Genomic DNA, 24,374 nt, shown 5'->3' with positions numbered 1-24,374 from the left:
TCGCCAGTGAAATATACTCGGAGTCAAGAGTGAATTTCATGCTCTTTATTCAGCTCATAGTCATCAAGGAGGAGAAGAGAAGACGAATGGCTCTTTTCCCAAAACCATCTGCTTATATACATTATTTACACAATGGGCCTTGCGTGATTGGCTACTTCAGGGCTACACCTGTGGGCCAATTATATTGTGGATTGACTTTTGCCTGCAGCCTGATTGGCTGCTCCTACAGGCCAATCAGGTAGCAGATTCACTTCTGCCAGCCGCCTGATTGGCTGCTCCAGCAGGCCAATCAGGTTGCGGATTCACTTCCACCTGGAGTTGGATTGGGTAGCTCCCGCTGAATCTGAATCCTATTGTTCTAGGATTCAGCTCAGTACATAACAATACCCTTTCTTAATTTCCTTCTTTTTCACTTTTTTAAAATAAAAAACAGTCTTTTACACACAGTCTTTTAGGAGGGAGTGGGTTAACACTGTCCTCCTCTCTGCTGAAGCTTCCTGCTTCCCTGCTTCTGGCAAGGCGAAAGGGCTCTTGGATGACAGAGCCCCGGCATTCCCTTCCCCATTCTCTCTCTCGACTTTCAATGTCCTTTTGCAGACCGCACAGAAACATTCATGCAGGTAAAAAAATAAAAAACCCTTCTCTTTCCTTTCTTCACTTCCACAAAACTATTCCTTTTAATTCTCTTTCTCCCCTCACAAAACCTTTTTCAACTTTTCTTTCCATTCTGCACAAAAGTCCAGGAAAAAACAAAACCCAAGCCCTTGTCATTTCAGGCACTGCTCAAAACTTTTTTTGGGGGGGGGGGTCCTCAGACTCTCTATCTTTTCTATAAACTCCAATACTTTGCAAACATGGCTTTTTACACTCCTGGGATGTAAAATCACTGAAGGCTGTCTTGAGACAGACAAAACAAACATCGGGGGGGGGGGGGGAGCAGCCAAACTGATTACTGCAGAAGGGGAAAAAAAGGCTCTTTAAATCTCAGGCTTGACTTTTTATGATCTGCCTCCTAACACATGGGGGGGGGGGTGTGCAATGACAAAGAAAAAAAACTCTCCAAGCTAACTACTGCAGAAGGGGGATAAAAAAAAACTTCTGAGGCTTGGCTTTTACAATTTGCCTCCTGATACACTGAACCCCTTAGCAAATAGACCCTTTATCCCTTGTGAATTCACACATCCAATACAAATTATCAGTGCATAGCATAGACATAGAACACGGAAATCTGTATGAAGGACAGGACACAGAAATATTCTTAATCACAATTCACAATTTCACCTTAAAACACATTTTCTGCTCCATGGGCAATACACAAATTAATGCACATTATTCATTATTCACATTATCTTCATTATTCAGCCAAATGCACATTATTCAGCAGAATTTCAAACCTCTGGATCCAGTTTCACACCTTGGCCATTGCATACACCCATCAATTTCACATCTCTTAGCCAATTCTGCTTCATTCATACGCTCTTCATACACTCATTCCATCAGGCATTAAATTCACAACCTTTTAAACATTGTCACATCCTTTTACATAGGCACCTCAGAAACACCTCAGAAACACCTTTTAACACCCTTAAAAAGCACTGTTCACCTTTTTCCATATCAAAAGAGATCCCACCTCTTGTTTTTCCCAAGCACACTCACACTCACAGGAATATCCCAGTACACATACATCCATTCAATTGCCTAATTACTACCCCCCTTTTCCCAAGATCAATTGGCGCTATCACCTTCTTTCTGATTCGGCACTCTATCGCCTTCTTTCTGATTCGGCATTCTATCGCCTTCTTTCTGATTCGGTGGACACTTACGCCACACGGCCGAATTTGGCGCGCTATCACCTTGATAGGGAGTGATCAAGTCCCTCACTTACCTATTGGCACTCTATCGCCTTCTTCCCTATTGGCGCTCTATCGCCTTCTTCCCCCCTTTGCAGCCGCCGTCTTTCTCTCATCGCCATGGGCATCTGCTCTTGCTGGGCGATGCCCGGATCTCTGTCACTTGCCTGGGGAACGCTGGGAGATCTCCCCCTCTCCCTCAAAAAGGGGGAGGGAGAGTTCTCATTCTTCCCGGCCAATGCACCAAAAATGTAGCCTTATCTAAGGGTCCTTAAGTTGCACCCAGGCAGGACAGAGATAGCCAATAATGACACTGGGGGGTTTGAATCCAGAGAAAGAATTTAATTCTTAAATTTAAGAGACTCCTGGTGGTCAAGCTCACGACAGGAGTACAGAAACACAAATTGCAAAGCTTCTTATACACTTCTTGGTCCCTTCCCCCCTCCTCTGTAAATGTGCGCATGCAAGGGGGTCACGCATGCAAGGGGGGTCATAAGTACATAAAAGGATCTTCCTGTGTCCGGTTTTGTGCGTAAACACATGCTGGCTCATCAAAGCCTTTAGCCTTCAGTTTACGCGTCAAGCTAGCAACTTCCAGCAGCCTTGAGTAAGACTACGCATCAGGCATAGCAGCTGATAAGCCCTTCTGTGTTCCAGACAGGGCCAGCTCATTAGCATTCTGCCTGGCTTCCCCTTTGGCACACAGAGGCATAGAGGCAAAGAGGCAAAGAGGAAAGCATTTTAAGCAAGACATCCCAGGGCTACAACCATGCAGTCAAATTCATATAATGCAAGCAATGCAAACTATAGGATCAGATCTAGCTCAATAATTCAATTAGCAAATCCTTCCCTTCAAGACCTCACCTGGAATACTGTGTCCAGTTCTGGGCACCACAGTTCAAGAAGGATACTGACAAGCTGGAACGTGTCCAGAGGAGGGCAACCAAAATGATCAAAGACCTGGAAACAATGCCTTATGAGGAACAAGTTAGGGAGCTGGGTATGTTTAGCCTGGAGAAGAGAAGGTTAAGGGGTGATATGATAACCATGTTCAAATTTATAAAAGGATGTCATATAGAAGAGGGTGAAAGGTTGTTTTCTGCTGCTCCAGAGAAGCGGACATGGAGTAATGGATTCAAGCTACAATAATGAAGATTCCACCTCAACATTAGGAAGAACTTCCTGACAGTAAGACCTGTTTGACAGTGGAATTTTCTGCCAAGGAGTGTGGTGGAGTCTCCTTTGGAAGTCTTTAAGCGGAGGCTTGACAGCCATCTGCCAGGAATGCTTTGATGGTGTTTCCTGCTTGGCAGGGGGTTGGACTGGATGGCCCTTGTGGTCTCTTCCAACTCTATGATTCTATGATTCTAGTGATGGCCATCAACTTGAAAGGTTTTAAAAGAGAATTCCTGGAGGATATGGCTATCTGTAGAGAATGACCTCCACTGTAATAGGCAGTATGCTTCCGAATGAGAGTGGATCAAGGCTTTTAGAGGCCCCGAGCACTTAAAAGCTCTTGGTGCCTCTTGCGTATCTAATTCAAAATATAAACATTAACACATATATTAAGTAGAATAGAAACATCATCACCTGACCCCCCCAATAAACATTAATAAACCGTAAAATAAAGATTGATTTTTTGAAATGAAGCAAACCCTACATTCACTTTCATCATTCATTACTACTTCCCTTCACAATTTTATTTTTTATTTATGCTTCTTTGACTCCATGCCGAACAAGTTCTGATCCCAGATTGAAATGAGTCAAAATATTAGCTTGACCCTAGGTCATGTGATCTCTCAACTGTTCCCCTGCTTGACTTATTAAAGCTTGCCAAGGGGTATGAGTGGGTGGATTGAGGAGTTGTCAATGCATATTCATGGAAAAGGGTAGTCCTAGGTGTCTTGAAATTTGTGGTGGCTTTATCACTCCTGAAAATTTCCAATATGAGCCAATTGGTTTATGATGACTACTACTAAGTGATAGCTAGTACCGGTTGTTTGGGAAGTGTAGATGATGGAGAGGATTGTGGCAGAACATTTGCGAACATACATTCTATGAGCTTGGAGCTTTTGCAATTGTCCTGCCAGAAACCAGGGCCGGGTCTACCTTAACAAAATGGTGTTTTGCAAAGACTCTTCAAAGAAGCTAAATATCAGACTCTACCAACTTCACTTTTTGTAGTTAGGTGTGCTTTTGTGTTCAGATCAGGCCTGTGTATGATAATGTAGCACTTGGGAATAAAGATGCAGCCCAGAAGTCCAGCACTAGAGGCCAACATAGAGAAGATCTGCACAGCTACCATGTACTTCCCCTTGGTGCTCAGGTAAGTGGGCACAAAGGACACCCACACACTGCAGAAGACCAGCATGCTGAAGGTGATCAGCTTGGCTTCATTGAAGGACCCTGGAAGCTTTCTAGCTTGGAAAGCCACCGTGAAGCAGATGGCCGACAGGAAGCCCATGTAGCCAAGGACAGTGTAAAACATAACAACAGATCCTTCATTGCATAGAAGGATGATCTCTCCAGCTTGGGAGTGCATGTCGGAGTCTGGGAAGGGTGGAGAGATTCCCAGCCAGATAGTGCAGATGACAACTTGCATACCGGAACATGAAAGGACAATGGAGTTGGCCAGACTCTTCCCCAGCCATCTCCTCGCCTTGTTCCCTGGCTTTGTGGCCAAGAAGGCCAGCACCACAGTGATGGTTTTTGCCAACACAGAAGAGACAGCAAATGAAAATATGATGCTGAAGGCTGTTTGTCGGAGAAGGCAGGTCACTTTCCTTGGCCGGCCGATGAACAGGAAGGAGGACAAAAAGGAAAGCAGGAGGGAGATGAGGAGGATATAGGATAAATCTCGATTGTTAGCTTTGACTATGGGAGTTTCCTTGTATTTAATGAAGATTCCGAGGACAACACCAGTGGTTAAGGAGAAGAAGTGGGCAAAGCAAACCAGGAGGATCCCCAAGGGTTCTTCATAAGTGAGAAATGTTACAGTCTTGGGGATACATTTGTCTCGTGCTTGATTTGCATGCTGATCTTCTGCGCATTTGGTGCAATGCTTTGCATCTGAAGAAAAGAAGGACTTCAGTATCACTAACAAAACTCTTACATCTGTAACTGTGTGTATTCCAACACAGTGGGACAATATACCGATGTGGAAGAGGTCAGGAAATCAGAGAAGGACATTTCCCTGGCTGTGGACGGGATTTACTTGAAGAGCCCTAAATCGTACACAGACTGAAAATGGCATGCTGAAGCCATTTTTGAGCATTTTACTCTGACGTAGGCATCATCAAATTTACTTCTTAGGAACCCCTAAATGTCAGAGTATGAGAACAGATTACAGAGTGTTCTCCTTCTATAAGGAAAGTTTACACATGTTCTGTTTTATTTCATTCATTGATTATTATTTTTGTTCCAATTCTATTACCGTACACTTAGCATGGAAAGTATCTCTAAGGTGTGCACAGAAAACTAAAGCAACAGCAGGCAACTTAAGCAATAATCAGTTATTTATAAAAATGTTACCCTAATACAAGATTACAATATATGTAGAAACTAATATCATTCCTTGTCCTTCTGCCGCACCTCACCTCACAGACTCCGTGCTCTCACCAAGATCATAAACAAACCCACAGCTCTCCCACAAAAATCTGACAAAGAGGAAGGTTCTGACAAACTGCTGATCTCACAGTTCTTTCTGTAACCTCTGCCCTCTTCTCCTCCAGGTCCAGGTCCTGTGGAGAGCATGATTTAACCCAGAAAAGGGATGCAGAGCATGGTGCGGTCTGCCTGCTGATCTCTCCCCTTTCCCTCCACAGTGTATACAGGGAAGGTTTTCCAAAGTAGTTGCTTTGAACTGAAATGTATTGTGTTAACTGAAATTACAGAAGCCTTGAAAGTTGAGAAATGCCGTTAAAATCTTCACCGAAATAACTGAATGAATGGTTTATTTATTTATCAGTGAATGTGTTAAAGATATCAAATTAATGTACAAACGGGAATACTGTACAATTGTACCTTGATCTCAAACAGAATGTGTTGCGGGAGTCCATTTGACCCCCCAAACCTTTCAAAAACCAGAGCATTCACATACAGGTTTCAATCGTTCGGGATCCGATTTGTTCAGCAGCCAAGGCATTTGAGATCCATGGTATGACTGTACAGTGGTACCTCTACTTACGAATTTAATGCGTTCTGAACGCATATTCGTAAGTCAATAAAATTTGTAAGTCGAATCCCATAGGAATGCATTGGGAGAAAAAATTCGTAAGTAGAAAAAATCCTATCTAAACCACATCCAAGATGGTGGATGGAGCGCCGTTCGTAAGTAGAAACATTCGTAAGTAGAACTATTCGTAAGTAGAGGTACCACTGTAATACAATTTCAATCTCAGGACCTCAATGAAAGGAAAATACTGAACCACAGCATCCTCATTCGAGAGAACATGTAAACCCACAATCAAAATGAAATCCACAAATCACATGGTGCTGGAATGACCTTACTGCTGGCTGTAGGTGACTGTCCCTGGGGAGGGGCATTCTGTGAGCAGGGTGCCACAGCCAAATGAATTCATTTCCGTCCGTACTCCTCTAATTTTAGATAGTGTGGGGATCTGGAAGAAAGCCCTGACTTATGAATGTGGTGTAACAGACTCTTATAATCTTAGAATCTTAGAGTTGGAAGGGAACCAAACGTTATCTAGTCCAACTCCACGGATTTTTTTTTTTGGGGGGGGAATGTTGGACATGGAAATTAATAAATCCTAGAAATTAATAAATGGTAGTTTTTTAAAAAATTATTTGGAGTATTGAACAGAAGATTATTTTGCCTGGGCAGAAAAAAGGTTGCCATGGTGATGGAGTGTGCATTTGAAGTGTCAGGAAAAGACAGTCCTTAGCAAGGTGTGCTGGGAAGAAGAAAGCAGTGAAGGAGAGCCCCATCTTGGACGGGCTGGCTGAAGGCTGGCAGGGAGAGATGCCTTGCAGTTGAGTGCTGCACTGCTATGGGGAACAAGACCCTCTTGAAAGGACCATATACTAAGACCTGGTTCAACACTGTGAGAACAGGGCTGTGGACTACATGTCCTTTCCCTTTCCTCTGGAGTCACCCACCTTCCTGAATGGAGATGGTCCCTTCTGCACAAGGAGCACAATCATAGCAGCAAACAGGCTCTCCTTCTTTAGTCACTCTGGCATATCCAGGGCGACAGGTTTCGGTGCATCTTGAACGAGGCACGACCTACAAAATAAGGAGAAAGGGCATCAAAGGAGATCAACATAAATAGCAGACATCATCTGAAGGCCCTGACTGAAGAAAGTGCTCAAATAAAAATCATTTTCAGAATACTGATGCCAGGTTAGAAAGCTTAAAAATGGGAATGAGACCCTTTCAAATTTTGTAGGACTGTGCAGAGGTCATCTTGTTTCTGCCATAAAGTTTCATCTTTAAAAAGGATAAAGGGATTTAGAAAAGGTCAACTAATGAAACTCTCTATTGCCTTTAAAACTGTGTGGGATTTATTGTTCCTGTTTGCTGCTATGATACCGTGTTTCTCGGAAAATAAGACACCGTCATATTTATTTTTTCTCAAAAAAACACACTATGGCTTATTTTCAGGGGATGTCTTATATTTTTCATCCTCCTCCTGCCATGGCCGGTATTGCTGCTGTGCCTATCACTATGTCTTATTTTCGGGGTATGGCTTATATTCCTTGAATGCTTAAAAATCCTCCTATGGCTTATTTTATGACTACGTCTTAAAATAGGAGAAACAGGGTATATGTTTTTGTCTTTTTATAAGCAGTCAGCATTATTGGGCAGCTGTTAAAGCCCACATGACAGCTGTGGCCCCACTGTCAACTTTGGGCCCATTGATGCAGTCATCTCTCCCTCTGAGTGGATGAAAAAGGGAAAGTGTAAGGACAGCCTCTCCACTCTTTGCTCCTCTCCAACTGAATTGCTATGCAAAACAGAGAAAGCAAGGAAAACAGCAGAGATGTACACATCTGGGAAGTGGCAGTCTTCCTGGGAATGGCCAGCTTAGGGATAATATAAAAGGGGCCCTTATTGGGAAATTATCCAAATTTAGCAAGGGAACTTTAGCCTGTGTGGTGTAGGGGTTAGAGGGCTGGACAAGACCCCAGGAGACCCAGGTTCCAATTGCCACTCAGCCATGAAGCTGCCTGGGTGACCTTGGGCCGTTCACTTCCTCTGAATATGTCCTACTTCACAGGGTTGTTGTGGGAATAAAACAAAGAGGCAACAAACCATATATAGCATTTTGAACTCTATAGAGAAAAGGTGGGATATATCAGGTATAAAGGCATTTCTGAGGTACGAAAGCTATAGAAGCTGAAAGAAGCCACTGAAGCTTGAAGAAAGAGAAGAAGAAGAAGAAGAAGAAGAAGAAGAAGAAGAAGAAGAAGAAGAAGAAGAAGAAGAAGAAGAAGAAGAAGAAGAAGAAGAAGAAGAAGAAGAGGGAGAAGGAGAAGGAGAAGGAGAAGGAGAAGGAGAAGAAGAAGAAGAAGAAGAAGAAGAAGAAGAAGAAGAAGAAGAAGAAGAAGAAAAGGAGAAGGAGAGAAGGAGAAGGTGAAGGAGAAGGGGAGTAGTAGTAGTAGTAGTAGTTTGGATTTGATATCCTGCTTTATCACTACCCGAAGGAGTCTCACAGTGGCTAACATTCTCCTTTCCCTTCCTCCCCCACAACAAACACTCTGTGAGGTGAGTGAGGCTGAGAGACTTCGGAGAAGTGTGACTAGCCCCATGTCACCCAGCAGCTGCATGTGGAGGAGCAGAGACATGAACCTGATTCACCAGATTTCGAGTCTACCATTCTTAACCACTACACCACTCTGGCTCTCGTAAAGCGAAGCAAACAGAAACTAACGGAAGTGTTCTGGAACCTTCTAGTGTGTTTGGAAGGTTTCCAAGGTTTCCAAGGTTTTCATGGAGACAGACATGCATCTGGAATGAGCTCTGTGTTTCCAGGTCAAACTGCCCCCCGAACTGCCTATAAATGCAGTCCAACATGGTCACATGTTATTCTTACTTTTACTCTCTCTCTCTCTGAAGTTCCTTCAATCTCTCAATCTGAATTGATTAACTTAAAGTATATTGTACATTTTAAGGGCAATCTCTTATTAATTGAGTGGCAGTAAAATATAACAGTAAATCAATTATTAAGAGATTGCCCTTCCAGGGGTCTGCTATTGAACTGTCAAGCTTATTATTGGCTCAGAAAACTTTTACAAATTGATCTGCTGCATCCTGAGTCCTCCCTGGAATCATGTCCCTTCTTGGAGATGCTACTCTGCTAACAACTGCACAGGCATTCCCCCGGAGTTTTTTGGGGCATGAATCCGGACAGGGTATAAATGCAAGAAATAAATAAATTAAATCACCTCGCTGAAGTTCCCAGGCCACACAATGGCTTCCGGATTAATGGTGAATTTTATGTCGGAGGATGCCTGTTCCTCGATTTTCCCAACCTTCATTCTGCTGTGAGATTTATTGGGAAACACGACCCAGTTCCAGATATCAAAGTTGGCAGTCAGCTCCCCATTCTTATCAAAATACATCCCTCCTATGGATGAATTAGAAAACTGGATTTCTTCTAAGAAAGTGTGAAGCTAGAACGGCAGAAAAAACACCAGCATTTAGAAAACATGGTATCAGGGTTGCATGTGAGAGCTGCAGGCTTATATGCAAACTCCATTGCAGATGATAGGAAACTATATAATTGCAAAACAATTGAAGGATGTTTCCTGGACATCTGATATATCAAATCTGTTCATGAGCTTGAATATTTTGTGGGATGTAGTCTTGTTTTCCTTTGACAATTGAGGAAGGTTCCAGACCTCTTACTAATTTGAAGGGAATTTGTGTCAGCTATATTTGATGACTTTTGGGCCAGTATAACAGGTCCTTTATCAGATTTTTAATCCTCTTGGGGATAAGACCCAAATAAATATATATTGAGGACACGGCCAGGAAAGCGCTTTGAAACTCTAGAAAGCTTGCATGTGTTTTAATTTGCTTTAATCTATCCTATTTTGATTTCAACTTTCTATTGGTTTCAAATATAGGGTTCAAATTAGCGTTTTAAATTTATTTCTACTAATTTTATTATTGTAACTGTTTTGTAAACTGTTTTTTCATCATTCAAGCGATATATACATTTTATGAAAATATATATTAATGTGAGTGAATGCTCCTTAACTATTTATAATATCCTATGTCCCCATACTTTTCTTTATTAATTAGTTTATAAGGTAAAGGGACCCCTGACCATTAGGTCCAGTCGTGACCGACTCTGGGGTTGCGCGCTCATCTCGCATTATTGGCTGAGGGAGCCGGCGTATAGCTTCCAGGTCATGTGGCCAGGATGACAAAGCCGCTTCTGGCAAACCAGAGCAGCACATGGAACCGCCGTTTACCTTCCCGCTGTAGCGGTTCCTATTTATCTACTTGCATTTTGACGTGCTTTCGAACTGCTAGGTTGGCAGGAGCTGGGACCAAGCAACGGGAGCTCACCCCGTCACAGGGATTCAAACCGCCGACCTTCTGATCGGCAAGCCCTAGGCTCAGTGGTTTAACCACAGCGCCACCTATAGTACAGCTATAAAGATAGATGAACGATATCAAAAAATTCTCAAGATGTCCAACTAAAGACAATCGCAATGAGATAAACTACAAAAATATAAACTCCAATTAAGATTCCAGAGATGGACAAATTATTTGCAAAAAAGGGGAGAGGACAGAACTGCCATGGCTGCAACCTTTGACGTTCTAATCTTTCTCCTCTACCCGCCATTAACCTCCATTTTGATCTGGATGAATATGCAGCATTTAAAGCCTGAGCAACAAGTTGGATCCCGTAGTAAGTGCTGTAGCGATCGTGAGACCAGATTGCCTCAATCTTCTCCTGGGACAAAGTTCCCAGTTGTTCTGTGCATCTTGTCCAACCCTCCATAGAAACCACATTGTTTGAACACGAACAAGAAAATGCTCTCTGACAAAACGGTTCAGATTTGTATAAAAGCCGAGTATAGAATCGACATTCTGTCTGTCTTGGTGTATTCCTTACAAAGGACAAAGCACCTTGGCCAGGCGTGTTGTAAGGAAAACCACAAAACAAAATCTCATCAATGTCCAGAACATCCGTTGTGATCCAGACTATTCCCTGAGATCTCTTCACTTCCTCAAAGCCTTGTACGTATGTGATTATAAAACTTCCGTGTTCAGAGTCTCCATAGGAAATGAAAACCTTGACTTGTCTCAGGAGAGATCGTTTACAACGTAAGGATGACATCATCTGGATGAAAAAAGGAATTATTTCCAAGAAAGCAACACAAATCTCACTGTGGAGCAGAAGAGGTTTGATGGCACTCAGGAACCTTTCTCCATTGTCATCGTCTGGAACAAAGAGACCAACCCACGTCCATCCAAAATGCAGCAGCAACTTGACAATCCCCCTGTACTGGGGTTTTTCTTTTGGGACCATCCGGTAGATAAAAGGAAACTGTTTTTTTGCCTTGATTTCATATGCAGTAGAGCCCAAACTGATCTAGTAAGAAAAGGATTGGTGTCTTGTTTTCAGGAATACAAAAGAAAGGCCCTGTCACATGACAAGGCCAATGATCATGTAACATCTAATCCAGTATCCTGTTCTCACAGTGGCTAGCCAGTTGCTTCTGGGAAGCATTTCATGCCTCCCGTTGGAGAATCTATAGCTCACAGAGATGGAAGTGGCGCCAATGAATATTGAGGCAGAATAGGGCATCTGGGGCTTTCAGGGGTCATGGCATTCCAACCCCCTCCTAGAATCACAATGGGCAACTTCACAGAAGGAGAGGCAGAGGCAGAAGCTAAGCAGTGACATGGTGTGCAGGAGTGCATGAAACTTAATCTCCATGCTCATTTAGCTTCTAGAGACAACCACTGGTCTGAAGAAAGAAGAAAGAAGAAGTCTTGGAGAGCAGGGATTGGGAAAATTTGGCCCTCGGGATGTTGCTGAACTACAACTCCCATCAATCCCCACAAGGATGGTGAATGGCCAGGAATGGATAGCTTGGCAGTTCAGAAACCTCTGGAGGGGTGAAGGCATTTTTCAACACTGGTGGAGATATAGAAAAGAGGAAGGAAACATAGCTGGTCTCCAATCCCCTCCAAAGACCTACCTGGGGCATTTTGTAGATGCCCAACATGCTTGAAATCTGGCTGCCAATTTCAGAAGTAGTTGCTTCAAAAACAGCTATAACATTACTCTGTCTTCCACAGCTGTAGCTTGGAATGCTGTCTAGCATGGCATCAGCCGCTGTTCTGACATCAAAAGCAGCCTCATAGATGTTGTAGCCCAGGGTGACATTGGGTAAAAGCTGAGGATTCTGGTTGATCTCTTGAATGGCAAATAACGGGGACAGGAAGAAAGAAGGGTCCTCTAATGTTGGACTGCAAATAAATGAATAAACAAACCATTGTTTCAACCGTCCACTTGAAGGAGTATAAACTTGTCCATGTGCTCCAACAAGGAAATAAATAGTTTTTAGGAGAACTTGCAGCATGGGTGAATTTGATTTGAATGATAACTTACAGTTTCTGGAGCTCAGAGACTTGACAGGAACTATTGACAAGATGAGAGGGGGGGGGGTAGAGAGAGAAAAAAATAGCAGATATTTTGTCCAGAGAGGACAGGAAACAAAATCTCTCAGGTTTCATAGGCAGAGTTATCATAGACATAGTGGCTTCAAACAACTGCTGGTTCGGTTGCTAGACAAGCAGTGGCCTTGTGTGGTTTTACGTATCCCATGCACAGAAGGAGGAAATGCTTTTGCTGTTTTCCAACAGTAAAGGTAAAGGACCCCTGACAGTTAAGTCCAGTCGCGAACGACTCTGGGGTTGCGACGCTCATCTCACTTTACTGGCCAAGAGAGCCGACGTTTGTCCGCAGACAGTTTTTCCAGGACATGTGGCCACCATGACTAAGCCGCTTCTAGCAAAACCAGAGCAGCGCACAGAAACGCCGTTTACCTTCCGTAGCAACATTAAATCATGGCTGAGAAGAAGGTCAAGATTAAGGAGTTCATGATGAGTAGCACCTGTTCCCAAACTCAACGGGACTTGTGAAGTTGTTCCAACAATTTCCCCAGCCCCCTTAGCTAGCCTTTCTTGAAGCCACTTCTTCTCCCCACAAACCAAGTAATTCATACATCAAACCGGGGTTTCTAGTTAACACCCAAAAACCAAATGTACTGTAGTCTGATTCACTTCAACCAGCACTAAAGTTTGGCAAATGTTTTGCAGAGAAAACCCTGCATTTAGCAGCACCCCACAAATGGAGCAATTGACAGTTAAAATATTGTCCAATTCATTCCCAACTCGGGCCAACAATTCGATTCAACAGGACCTGAACAAGTTGCAGAAGTTTGACAACACACCCAAGAAGCAGGAGAAGAGATGATCAGCTGTTCCCTAGATGCTGCCTTTGTATTAATTAAACTGAAGCCCCCCAAAATAAAGTGTTTAGAATCAACCTCCCAGTTTGCAGGATACCAAGAGGCCAAGAGGCACTTAGATGCTGCCTCTCAATAACCAAACCTTCTTTCAAAGTCAATAGATGGGCAAAGGAGGGAGAAGGGTTTACCAGGGATGGCCAGAAAACAGGTGCTATCTCTTGCACACAGCAGTGATTGTGAATGCAGGGTGGGTAAGATACAGTCACTTACAACATAACAGGGTTTCTGGGGTGCTGGAAAAAGTCAGGTTTGTTTATTACAACACGACTTTGATATATGACCCCACTAATGAGGTGGTCTCCTGGCCTGTAATAATTCAATGGATCATGATTCTCTTCCCGATTTAATGGACATTTTGCTTTCAGCATCCCACTGACTCCATGGGGCATTAGCAGCAGAAATAGCAGCAGAAGTAATATCATTCTGGCTATGCCTGCAAGAGTCATACACTCTTGTGACAGCAGGGACATTAGTAGTACACCTGGTCTCCTAAAATAGCTTCAATCAAAGGTAGACAAAGGAAATCTCCCACAGAAAGCAGCTCTACCTACCCCAAATCTCTCAGGCCAGGCTTCAGATAGTTATATCCCAGTTCTTTTTTTCAGGCTTGTGACAATAAATTACCTCACCCTGCCTGTGATTATGATATTTATTTTATTTTTGGACTCAAAGGCCATCACTGGTGAAATCCCTGGACTAGATAAATAAATCACCATGATTTTGATAATTATAATGTTCAGAATCTCCACCTCCCTGGCATCTGTGTGTGACTCAATGGGCAGGGGCAGAGTGAGAGCAAAGCATGTTTGTGAGAACTCACAGATGGGGCTGCCAATTTGGGCCCTGCTAAACTTGAGGAAACTTCAACTTCAGTAATATCCCAGAAACTACAGAACAGTTATGATGGACCAAGACTTGTAAGGCAGGACATGATCCAAGTTTATAAACTGGTCTCTTTCCCTTATGGGATATTCCAGAACCTCTATAGAGTCCAGAGGCCTACCAGAGTATATTGAAAGCAAGGCGGCTAGTAAGCCTGATATTTATTAAAGGAAATAAACTGTTGCAACAAGGTCTCCACTCACCACACGCAGGAGGGAGGGAGAACCCTGAACCCTTTATTGCCTTTCTCGATTGCATTTTCTGGGTACCCTGGCCATTCCTTTGAGATGGCAAATGCTTGAATCTCTTATGCATAGTGTGCTCAACTTCACAGATACTTGCCAGACTGTATTTGAAAGGGGAGGTATAAGCCCCAACTGTCAAAGGACAGCTTCTCCCATTTCCTTCCTCCCTGCAGAGATCTATTTGAGGTCAATTCGAGGGGGGGGGGGCGTTAAGCCCCGGGTGACAGCCTGAGTGAGGGGTGTCATGGTGACAGACTTGTGTAGTGTGCGGCGGCTCCACGGTGTTCCGATTGCGCTCGGCGGCCACTTACAGGGTGCCGCTCTCCCGCGGTACCCCTTAATGGGCCGCTGAGCACGAGAGGTGCTCCGTGGATCCGCTGCACACCAGCGACACCTGATCGGACTGACTGCGCCCACTCTCCCTGGGTGGAGTTGAGGGGTGGGCCAGTGAGGCGACGCTTCTTGGGACGCCCTCGCTGGCCCGCCCCTCAATTCCACCGAAGGAGAGCGTCATGAAATAACGAAAAATGCGTTGTGACGTCATGATGCTGCGGAGCGCTGCCCCGCCCCAGGGGTGCCTCTGCGTTTGCCGCCCCGGGTAACGGGGCGGCTAGCAACGCCCCTGGTTGTTCTCCTCTACTATTTCTAACATGTGGCTTATATACTTATCTATGTGTTTGCCTTGTATATTTATGAACATAAATAGAGACATCACCTTGCCGACAAAGGTCCATATAGTTAAAGCTATGGTTTTCCCAGTAGTGATGTATGGAAGTGAGAGCTGGACCATAAAGAAGGCTGATCGCCGAAGAATCAATGCTTTTGAATGATGGTGCTGGAGGAGACTCTTGAGAGTCCCATGGACTGCAAGAAGATTTAACCTCTCCATTCTGAAGGAAATCAACCCTGGGTGCTCACTGGAAGGACAGATCGTGAACCTGAGGCTTCAATACTTTGGCCACCTCATGAGAAGAGAAGACTCCCTGGAAAAGACCCTGATGTTGGGAAAGATGGAGGGCACAAGGAGAAGGGGACAACGGAGGACGAGATGGTTGGACAGTGTTCTCGAAGCTACCAACATGAGTTTGACCAAGCTGCGGGAGGCAGTGGAAGACAGGAGTGCTTGGCGTGCTCTGGTCCACAAGGTCACGAAGAGTCACAATGATACACTGATGTCACAATGATACATTTGCATTCATCCATGGTAACATCACTGGCCAATAAACTCCTGCAACTAGATCACCAGCAGCCTGGCTCTCTAGCAAGCTTGATGTTTTAGTTCATAGCCTGAGCATGAAGAAGAATATAGAGATCATCAGGTGGTTTGGGCTGTGTGTTCGTCAGTTTGAGGTTGATACCCAGCTCTACCTCTCTTTAAATTCGGAACCAGTTAAGGCTGTGAATGTCCTGTGTGAGCATTTGGAGGTGGCTGGAGGATGGATGGTGGCTAACGGATGGAAGTTGAATCCTGACAAGACAGAAGTATTGTTTTATGGAGGCGAGCATGGGGGACCCCCTTGTCTTGAATGGTCTTGAATGGGGAAACTGTGTCCCTGAAGGACCAGGTGCGCCTGAAGGACCAGGTGCGCAGGTGAGTCATTTTGGACTCACAGCTGTCCGTCGAGGCACAGGTTAACTCTGTCTACCAGCTCCACATGGTATTCCAGCTGAGACCCTACCTGCCCACAAACTGTCTCACCAGAGTGGTGCATGCTCTGTTTATCTCCGCCAGGTCCATATAATAGTGATTCTAAAGGAACTTCACTGACTCCCAGTACATTTCTGAGCACAATTCAAAGTGTTGGTGCTGACCTTTAAAGCCCTAAATGACTTTGGCCCAGTATACCTAAAGAAGCATCTTCACCCCCATCGTCCAGCCCAGACACTGAGATCCTCCTACAAGGGTCTTCTGGCAGTCCCCTCACTGCGAGAAGTGAAGTTACAGGGAACCAGGCAGAGGGCCTTCTTGGTAGTGGCACCCTCCCTGTGGAACGCCCTCGTTTCAGATGTCAAGGAGATAAAGTACTACCGTGTTTCTCATATTATAAGACATGTCTTATATTTATTTTTTCCTCAAAAAAACACACTATGGCTTATTTTCAAGGGATGTCTTATTTTTTCCCTCCTCCTCCTGCCGTGGCCGACATTGCTGCTGCGCCTATCACTATGTCTTATTTTCGGGGTATGGCTTATATTCCTTGAATGCTTAAAAATCCTGCTATGGCTTATTTTATGGGTATGTCTTAAAATATGAGAAACAGGGTATATAACTTTTAGAAGACATCTGAAGGCAGCCCTGTATCGGGTGGTTTTTTATGTTTGATGTTTTACTATGTTTTTATAAATTCTGTAAGCCACCAAACAACAACAATTTTAATATTTACAGTGGTCCCTCGACTTACGAACTACTTGTCATCCGAAAGTTTCGACATCCGAACGGAAACAGTTGGCAGTTTTAGATGCGGTTTCCTCGACTTTCGAATTTAAATGCGGTTTCCTCGACTTACAAATTTTTTCGAATATTTTCCCCCAATGCATTCCTATGGGAAAAACCGCTTTTTCAACTTACGAACTTTTTGACCTACAAATGTGCATTCGGAACGGATTAAGTTCGTAAGTCGAGGGACCACTGTATAACCCTGCCCATCTGGTTGGGTTTCCCCAGAAACTCAGGGTGACTTACAGTATATATAAAAACATAGTAAAACATCAAATATTTAAAAACTCCTAATATGGCTATCTGTAGATAATGACCTCCACTGTAATAGGCAGTATGCTTCCGAATGAGAGTGGATCAAGGCTTTTAGAGGCCCCAAGCACTTAAAAGCTCTTGGTGCCTCTTGCGTATCTAATTCAAAATATAAACATTAACACATATATTAAGTAGAATAGAAACATAATCACCTGACCCCCCCCCCAAATAAACATTAATAAACCGTAAAATAAAGATTGACTTTTTGAAATGAAGCAAACCGTACATTCACCTTCATCATTCATTACTACTTCCTTTCACAATTTTATTTTTTATTTATGCTTCTTTGACTCCATGCCGAACAAGTTCTGATCCCTGATTGAAATGGGTCAAAATATTAGCTTGACCCTAGGTCATGTGATCTCTGAACTGTTCCCCTGCTTGACTTATTAAAGCTTGCCAAGGGGTATGAGTGGGTGGATTCAGGAGTTGTCAATGCATCCTCATGGAAAAGGGTAGTCCTAGTTGTCTAGAAATTTGTGGTGGCTTTATCACTCCTGAAAATTTCCAATATGAGCCAATTGGTTTATGATGACTACTACTAAGTGATAGCTAGTACCGGTAGATTCTATGAGCTTGGAGCTTTTGCAATTGTCCTGCCACAAACCAGGGCTGGGTCTACATTAACAAAATGGTGTTCACTTTTTGTAGTTAGGTGTGCTTTTGTGTTCAGATCAGGCCTGAGTATGATAATGTAGCACTTGGGAATAAAGATGCAGCCCAGAAGCCCAGCACTGGAGGCCAACATAGAGAAAATCTGCACAGCTACCATGCATTTCCCCTTGGTGCTCAGGTAGGTGGGCACAAAGGACACCCACACACTGCAGAAGACCAGCATGCTGAAGGTGATCAGCTTGGCTTCATTGAAGGACCCTGGAAGCTTTCTAGCTAGGAAAGCCACCGTGAAGCAGATGGCCGCCAGGAAGCCCATGTAGCCAAGGACAGTGTAAAACATAGCAACAGATCCTTCATTGCATAGAAGGATGATCTCTTCAGCTTGGGAGTGCGTGTTGGAGTCTCGGAAGGGTGGGGAAATTCCCAGCCAGATGGTGCAGATGACAACTTGCATACTGGAACAGGAAAGGACAATGGAGTTGGCCAGACTCTTCCCCAGCCATCTCCTCACCTTGTTCCCTGGCTTTGTGGCCAAGAAAGCCAGAACCACAGTGATGGTTTTTGCCAACACAGAAGAGACAGCGAATGAAAATATGATGCTGAAGGCTGTTTGTCGGAGAAGGCAGGTCACTTTCCTTGGCCGGCTGATGAACAGGAAGGAGGACAAAAAGGAAAGCAGGAGGGAGATGAGGAGGATATAGGATAAGTCTCGATTGTTAGCTCTGACTATGGGAGTTTCCTTGTATTTAATGAAGATTCCGAGGACAACACCAGTGGTTAAGGAGAAGAAGTGGGCAAAGCAAACCAGGAGGATCCCCAAGGGTTCTTCATAAGTGAGAAATGTTACAGTCTTGGGGATACATTTGTCTCGTGCTTGATTTGCATGCTGATCTTCTGCGCATTTGGTGCAATGCTTTGCATCTGAAGAAAAGAAGGACTTCAGTATCACTAACAAAACTCTTACATCTGTAACTGTCTGTTTTTTGATACATTGGGAAACATCAGTAATAAATTAATAGATGATAGGATCTTGATTGTCTGGAGCAGGGGTCCCCAAACTTTTTAAACAGGGGCCAGTTCACTGTCCCTCAGGCACTGTAGGGAGCCGGACAATGATTTGAAAAAAAAAATTGAACGAATACTATGCACACTGCACATATTTTATTTGTAGTGCAGTGGCGGAGCTTCATGCTCCGGCACCGGGGGTGGGGCTGGCGCTCGTTCTGGGGGTGGGGTGCGCCTCCTGGAGGGGCATGGCATGCGTTCCGGGGGACGTGCATTTTGGGGGTTTGGCAGGCACCCGCGATGGCGCCCCTTGGAGCCCACCGCTCGGGGCGGCCCACCCCCACTGCCCCTATCTTCCTACACCCCTGTTAGTGCCTGCACATGGATCTCCCTCACCCCCTGGCCTTCCATGCCCCCATCCCCACAACCCAGCCTATACACATCTCCCTAACCCCCTTCCCCACGACCCAGCCTGTGCATGTGCTTCTCTAACCGATCCCCATGACCCAGCCCGCACCCATGTCTTTTTAAACCCATCCTCACGACCCAACTTGCACACCTGTCGTCCAACCCCAAATCCCCACACGCCAGCCTGCCAACAGGTCTCCTTACCCCCGATCCCCACGGCACGGCCTGCCCGGGTGTTGCCCGTCCCCACGACTCCTGACTTATTGCAGGGGCAGCACCTCTGGCGCATCACAAACTCCATGTCGTGGCAGATCGGGGGATCGGGGCTGGCACTGGGCCCTGGGGAGGCGAGGAGGGAGCCCCAGAAGGTGGGGGCGAGGACGCGGGGTGCTGCAACGCCATGAAGGCCCTCACGCTGGGCCCATCCTATGCACCGCCAGCCTCCGGGGCAGGGAGGTGGGTGGGGGGAGGCCTGACCTTTCCAGGTGATGCACTTACAGGCGGGCAAGGAGGCTGTGAGCGGGAGACAGGGCGCACGGGGTCTGGGGCGCACGGGGCGCCTCTCTGCTCCGCATTCCCCTCCCAACCCCGGGCGGGTAGGGTCCAGGACCCTGGCGGAGCGAATCCGGCCTGCAGGCCTTAGTTTGAGGATGCCTGTTCTGGAGTTTAAAAGCTTAAAAATGGGAATAACACCCTTCCAAATTTCGTTGGACTGTGGAGAATTTGTCTTCTTTCTGACATAAAGATTCATTTTTAATTGTTGAACACAAAAGATCAAACAAACTTTGGCATTTCAAACTATTTGATTTTTGTTTGTTTGTTACTACGATAGGGTTGCCATATTCAGGACAAGGTTACAGTAGAACCTCTACTTACGTCCCACTCTACGTAGGCAAACCCGGAAGTAAACATCAGGTTTGCCGTGATTCGCGCATGCGCAGAAGTGTCTGACGCTGCCTGAAGCAGTGCTGTACACAACAGCAGTGCTGTACACAACCAGGAGCGAGTCTCACTCTGCACAGGGCCCACATAGGGTTAACCTGAAAATGGCTCCTATCAGAATGTAACAGATGTCACAGCAAGGGAACCAGAGCCATAGCGGTAAGAGGGTTGGACCAGAATCTGGGAGACTAAGTTTTAAATTCCCATTAAACCATGAAGCTTCCTACATGACCTTGGGCCAATCACTTCCTCTCAGTCTATCCTACTTCACAGGGTTGTTATGGGGATTAAACGAAGAGGCAGAAAACCATATAGGTATAGTATTTTGAGCTCCCTAGAGAAAAGGTTGGATATAAATGCAATGAATAAATGAATGCAATGACCTTGCTGAAGTTCCCAGGCCACACAATGGCTTCCGGTTTAATGGAGAATTTTATGTCGGAGGATGTCTGTCCCTCGATGCTCCCAACTTTCTCTCTTCTCTGAGATCTATTGGGAAATACGACCCAGTTCATGATCTCAAAGTTGGCAGTCAGCTCCCCATTCTTATCAGAATACATCCCTCCTATGGATGAATTGGAAAGCCAAATTTCTTTCAAGAACGTGTGAAGCTAGAATGGCAGAGAAAACACCATAAGAGGTCCATATAATGAGAGTAAGAGATGAGAGTAAACTGTATGTTTAAACAAAAAAATTTCAGGGTGTTTCCTGGGCATACAATTGAAGTTGGAAATTTCATGAAGTTGGAAATTTTGTCTTGAAGTTGGAAATTTTGTCTTGTTTTCTTGGATAATTGAGGAAGGTTCCAGGCATCTTACCAATTTCATGAGAATTGTTCTAAATCAAGGACATCGAGGCAGAGACCTTGTGTCAGCTAAATGACAACCTTTTAGTCATTACAACTGGTCCTTTATCAGGTTTTTAATCCTCAGGGGATATGACTCAAATAAACATATATAAAGGACATGTCGTAGCAAGCACCTTGGAATGGTAAAAAGCTCGCATGTGTATTAATTAGCTTTAATCTATCCTATTGTGATTTCAACTTTCTATATGTTTCAGATTAAGGTTTTACGTTCTTTAGTGATAATTTCATTATTTTAGTTTTTTTCGTAAACAGCTCTGAGGGTTTTTTCAGCAGTCATGCAATATCCAAATGTTATGAAATAAAAATAGCAATTACTTAATTAAGCTTAATGAGAGAGAATACTCCTTACCAATTCTTCATAGCTCATTTTGTGCTTTGAAGGATTATTTCCCTAGCTTTTCTAAATTATCGATTTTAAAAAAATGATTTTAATTAATTTTCAAAGTACCGTAGAACTACAAAAATAGATGAACAATAAAAAAACTTATGAATATGTCCTACCAAAGAAAAGGCTTAGGAAACCTAAACATATTGGACAAATACAATGAGATAAGCTACAAAGAATGTAGACTCTGAAAACGATTCCAGAGATGGACAATGTATTTGCAAAAAAGTGGCGAGGGCAGACCTGCCATGGCTGCAGCCTTTGAAGTTCCAATCTGTCTCCTCCACCCGCCATTAACCTCTGTTTGGATCTGGATGAATATGCAGCATTTAGGGCCTGAGTCATAAGTTGGACACTGTAGAAAATGCCATAGCGGTCTTGAGACCAGATTGCCTCCATCTCCTCCTGGGACAAAGTCTCCCGTTGTTCCTTTTCTGTGCATCTTGTCCAACCCTCCATGGGCAGCACATTGTTTGAACATGAACAATTGAATGCTTTCTCCCAAAACTGGGCAGATGCAGATGCCGTTGCATATGAAAGTTGAGAATAGTAGCCATGTTCTCTCCTTTTTGGGGTATTCATTACAAAGGACAAAGAACCTTGGGCAGGTGGGAAAGTGTATATGTTGCCAAACAACATATCGTCAATGTCCTTAAGATCTGTTGTGATCCAGATTATCCCCTGAGATTCCCTCACTTGATAAATGCTTTGGAAAATCGAGAGTGGATAAATTCCGTGTTCAGAGTCCCCATAATAAACAAACACCTTGACTTTTCTCAGGTCCGAAGGTTTACAATGTAAGGAAGACATCGGTTGCAGGGTCAAAAGCCAATATTTTTCCAAGAAAGCAACACAAATCCCACTGCGGATCAGCAGAGGGGGGAAGGCATTCAGGAACCTTTCTCCATTGTCATTGTCCGGAACGAAGAGACCGATCCACGTCCACCCGAAATGCAGCAACAACTTGACAATCCCCATGTACTGGGTATCTTCTTTGGGGACCGATCATGAACAGCAGAGCCAAAACTGATCTAGTAAGAATAGGATTGGTGTCATGTTTTCAGGAATACAAAAAAACGGTCCCATCACATGATCAGGCCAAAGGCTCATCTAACCAGATGCTAAACAGATGCTTATAGGATGCCTGCCATGCCTCTGATGGAGGAATCATATTCGGAGGAAGACCTGGAGCTTACAGAGAAGAAAGTAGCTCCAATGGACATTGAGGCAGAGCAGGGCATCTGGGGCCCTCAGGGGTTATGGCACCCTAACCTCTTCCTAGAGTCACAACGGGCCACTACACAGAATGAGAGACAGAGGCTAAGCAGCTACAAAGTCTGGAGAAGAAGAAGAAGAGTTTGGATTTCATATCCCAATTTATCACTACCCTAAGGAGTCTCAAAGAGGCTAACAATCTCCTTTTCCCTTCCTCCCCCACAACAAACACTCTGTGAGGTGAGTGAGGCTGAGAGACTTCAGAGAAGTGTGACTAGCCCCAGGTCACCCAGCAGCTGCATGTGGAGGAGTGGAGACGCGAACCCGGTTCCCCAGATTACAAGTCTACCGCTCTTAACCACTACACCACACTAGCTCCCTGGAGGAGTGCAAGCAGCTAAACCTCTGTGTTCAGTTAGCTGCCAGACAGCCACTGGTCTGCCTGAGAAACAAGAACCCCTTAGCAGCCAGGGGCTACTTTTTACTACATCTTCCTATGACAGTCTGGGGAGGGAGACAGGAAGAGGCTGGGGGTTTTCTAAATTGCTTTCCACATTCTTAAATTGTAATTCCCCGCCCCCTTTGGTCTCTCTTTTTGCTTTTTGGGTGCCTTTCTTTTGTGTTTCCTGGAAAATTTGGCCCTTTGGATATTGCTGAAGTACATCTCCCATCAGTCTGCACAAGCATGGCTAATGGACGGAATGGTTATCTTTGTAGTCTAGAAAGCTTCTTGAAGGCATTCCTCAGCACTGCTAGAGAGATAGCAAAGAGGAATGAGACATAACTGATCTCTTCCCTTCCAATCCCTACCTGGGGTATTTTGTAGATGCCCAACATGCTTGAAATCTGGCTGGGGATTTCGGAAGAAGTTGCTTCAAAAACAGCCAACACGTTATTCTGTCTTCCACAGCTGTAACTTGGAATACTGTCTAGCATGGCATCGGCAGTTGTCCTGACATCAAAGGCAGCCTCATATATGCTATAGCCCAGGCTGACATTGGCTAAATGCTTAAGATGTCGGATGATCTCCTGGGTTGCAAACAAGATGGACAGGACTGGCGAGGTGGACCATGCTGACCAACTGCAAATAAATGAATACACAAAAAATCATTTTGGCCTCTTATTCCCCATTAAATGAAAACAACTTGCAACACTCCTTGCTCTACAAGAACGTCAGAAGAGCCTGCTGGTTTTATATCTAATGGGCCAAACTCTGCAGCTAGGAAGGAGCAGAATCTTGTCCAGATACTGCAAGAAGGAAAATAGTAGCATTTAGGAGAGCTTGAGCTAGGGCGAATTAGATTGAAATGATCACTTAGAGTTTCTTAAGTTCAGAAACTTGGCAGGAACTATTTACAGGATGAGAAGATAGGAAAGAGAGAAATGTCCTCTCTTGGGCTACCCACCTTAACTTCTGAGGCTGGTGGAACTACCTAGCAAGATTCCTATACTGATTTGAATGTTCCAGATAGTTTGAAGGGAAGGAGGTGGCCTCCTCACATTCTGATTGTTACACTTTCTTTGATCCCCAAATGCAAGATTGCACAGTGGATTTAATACTTACTTAAAATACGATGTAATCCAAATACACCTAACACTACCCGGGACATTTAATTTAGACAGTTCTGTTTGGAATACAGGAATAGGGGAAGCTGTCAAAGGCATTTTATACTTGACTAGGAAGAAA

This window comes from Zootoca vivipara, chromosome 2 (genome assembly GCF_963506605.1).
Source record: "Zootoca vivipara chromosome 2, rZooViv1.1, whole genome shotgun sequence".
NCBI lineage: Eukaryota > Metazoa > Chordata > Lepidosauria > Squamata > Lacertidae > Zootoca > Zootoca vivipara.
This window is presented reverse-complemented; position numbering follows the sequence as displayed.